We start from the raw sequence: 2,841 nt of genomic DNA, 5'->3' as shown, positions 1-2,841 counted from the left end.
CACACACACACACACACACGCCATGCACATGGCTTGTCACTATAAAACACTAAAGAGTCCTGAAAAATACAAATACAAATGTTCCATAAAAATAAGAAAACATGTCCCCTCCCAACCTAGAAAGTAAAAGTAGCTGGTGTATAAGCGCTTTCTCTACACATGGGATCAGAACAGTGCTTGTATAAATTATAGGACAAGGCAGTACGGACTTTAGCCATTGCTGGCTGTGTGGTCCCTTTTGAAACTACTCAATTTCCTGTTGCAATGTGAAAACTGTCACTCATAATGCAAGAACGGGTGAGCCAACTGGAAGAGCAACTTTGTTTCATGGATACTGAAATCCAAATTCCATATAATTTCCATAAATTATAAAATAATATTCTGCTCCTTTCTAACCACCTAAAAAATATAAACATAATTTTAATGTAAAGACTATACAAAAACAGGCAGGAGAATAGTGAAATGTTCTAAGATAGTAGTAACCAACACTCACTGTGTGCACAGGTTAGTTCTGAGAACGATACAGATCTACAGTCATTATTTAATATGCATTCTTTCTTTCTAATGGTGTTCTAAAGGGAATATTCATTTTATAAGTGAATAAAGTGAGATATAAAGATAGCATAACAAGTGTGTAACGGAACCAGGATTTGATCCCACAACACCTGGCTCCAATTCCATGTTCTCAGCATTTGAGCGAACTAATATTACCAGGCACAGAACTGTGATAAACAGGGAAGCGAGGAGCAGTTGCTGGGATGAGAAACAGAGAGACGCAAATGTAGATACAGAGGCTGTAGATGTAGATAGATAGTAAATCCCCAGAGCGATGAGACAAATCTCTATCCTGTACTAAACTGAGACATGCATTTCCCAGCACCACACTGGAAAGCATTCCTGGTGTTTTTATGCTGTGGGCCGTAAACATCGGCTCTGGGAAAAGGTCTAGAAAAGTCAAAAGTCATCTTTTAATAAAAATAAAAACTGATTCATCTTGACCATTTAAATCTGTGCAAGGACTGACTTGCAGTACCTTCTCTGGCAGAGAACATGCAGCTGAATAATTCAATCAGACAAATACTTGGTGAATACCTCCTTTGTGCCTTAGCCCTGGTGAAAGGCCAAGTTCACATCACCCTCCCCGTTCAGAAGAGGCCTTTTTAATTGCTTCCCAATGAGCAGAAAAGGGTGCAGAAGAACAGTCTTGAACTTGGAGAGAAGATAAAGTTGTGTTCCGTTTTGCTTTTTAAAATTATTTTTATTCTACTCTATGCAGATGGGCGTCTGCCTTGATGTGCTCTGTGAACCATATATGTGCAGTACGCACAGAGGCCAGATGAGGGCATCATAGCTCCTGAAATTGGTTGTGAGCTGTGTTGTGAGTGCTGGGAACCAAGACTGAGGGCTCTGGATGAGGAGTCAGAGTTCTTAAGCACTGAGCCATCTCTCCAGGCTCCCACTTTTCTTTTAAAGAAAATAGCAAAACAGCATGATGACAGGTGCTCTGAGGCCTGGAGTGACCCACTGGAACCCACCGGGACTGGTCCTCACTCTCACGGCCCTTCCACCAGTACTTCTTGGAACAGTCTCAACACGAGTCCTGGCTAGGTTGACTGTCTTATTAGAGGAACCTAACATCAATGCTAGCTCCTGGGACATGGCTGCAACTAGATTTAAAACTGTGCGAGCAAAGAAGCCAACAATCATGGTCAAACAAGAGGAGAGGGAGAGCCAGGTGTTAAGAGAAAGCTTCACGTAGATGTGAAACATGACTACTGGGCTCATAACACACGTGATGACATAGCAGTGAAGCATGTCTACTGGGCTCTAACATACATGATGATAAAGAAGTGAAGCATGTCTGATGGGCTATCACACATGGGATGATATAATGGAGGGAAACATGTCTATTGGGCTCTATCACACCAGTAAGAGACAATGAAGTGAAGCGTGTCTGGTGAGCATCTCTCACACACAGAGAGTCAGCAGATGCTCCAGGCCCTACGCCAGCCCAGCATCACCACGTAGGAATTAAGAGTCACTGTTTGGCATAACTTCCTGTTTACTAGAGAAGCTGGAAATCTGAACTAGCCCCTGCAGCCTCCTGACACTTGTAATTTTCTAGAACAGCACCAGGCAGATGAGTCTTGTCTACAGGCATACAGAGTCATAGGGTGAATGACAGGTAATCATCACATGGGGCGGGCCTTATCCAAATGAAATATAGGCTTAGTCAACAGTGAGTCTCTTGAGGAATTGTGAATTCTGTGACCAGAACGTGGACAAACACACACAGGCGCATGACAGGCTGTGCTCTCACACAATAAACCAAGAAATGAGAATGTGATTTTTAAAAATGTCATATGGGCCCAGCGGTGGGGAGGGGGCGCACACCCTTAACAAACAAACAAACACATACATAAATGAGAATACAACATTTTACAAACATCAAATGGAGTCCAGCAGCGATAACACACTCCTTTAATCCCAGCAAGTGGAGGCAGAGGCTGGTAGAACTCTGTGAGTTCAAGGTCAGCCTGGGCTACAAAGCAAGTTCCAGGACAGCTAAGACTGTTACACGGAGGAATGGGACTAGCTAGCAGCTCAAATGCCTTTATCCAAAGGCATGTTCGCCAAGGCTGACAACCTGTATTCAGTCACAGGACCCATATGATCAATGGAGAGAACTGATTCCACATGATGTCTTCTGATCACTCTCAGGCAATGTCATGTGAGCACATAAACACACAGACACACACTAAATAAAAGAAACCTAATTTTTAATTTACAAAAATCAATTAGAATTCAGGCAGAAAGAGAGAGAAAGAGGAGGAATGAAGG

The 2,841-nt window shown here is 42.7% G+C and overlaps 1 protein-coding gene across 4 annotated transcripts in view; it reads right to left on the bottom strand.

Moving 5' to 3' along the window:
- The window catches only part of Utrn (utrophin), a 521,838-nt gene that overhangs the window by 392,820 nt on the left and 126,177 nt on the right, over positions 1 to 2,841 (bottom strand). The window lies entirely within an intron of this gene.

This window comes from Microtus ochrogaster, linkage group LG4 (assembly GCF_000317375.1).
Source record: "Microtus ochrogaster isolate Prairie Vole_2 linkage group LG4, MicOch1.0, whole genome shotgun sequence".
NCBI classification, from domain to species: Eukaryota; Metazoa; Chordata; class Mammalia; order Rodentia; family Cricetidae; genus Microtus; species Microtus ochrogaster.
The sequence above is the reverse complement of the archived record's forward strand: the minus strand, read 5'-3'. Positions and strand labels throughout refer to the sequence as shown.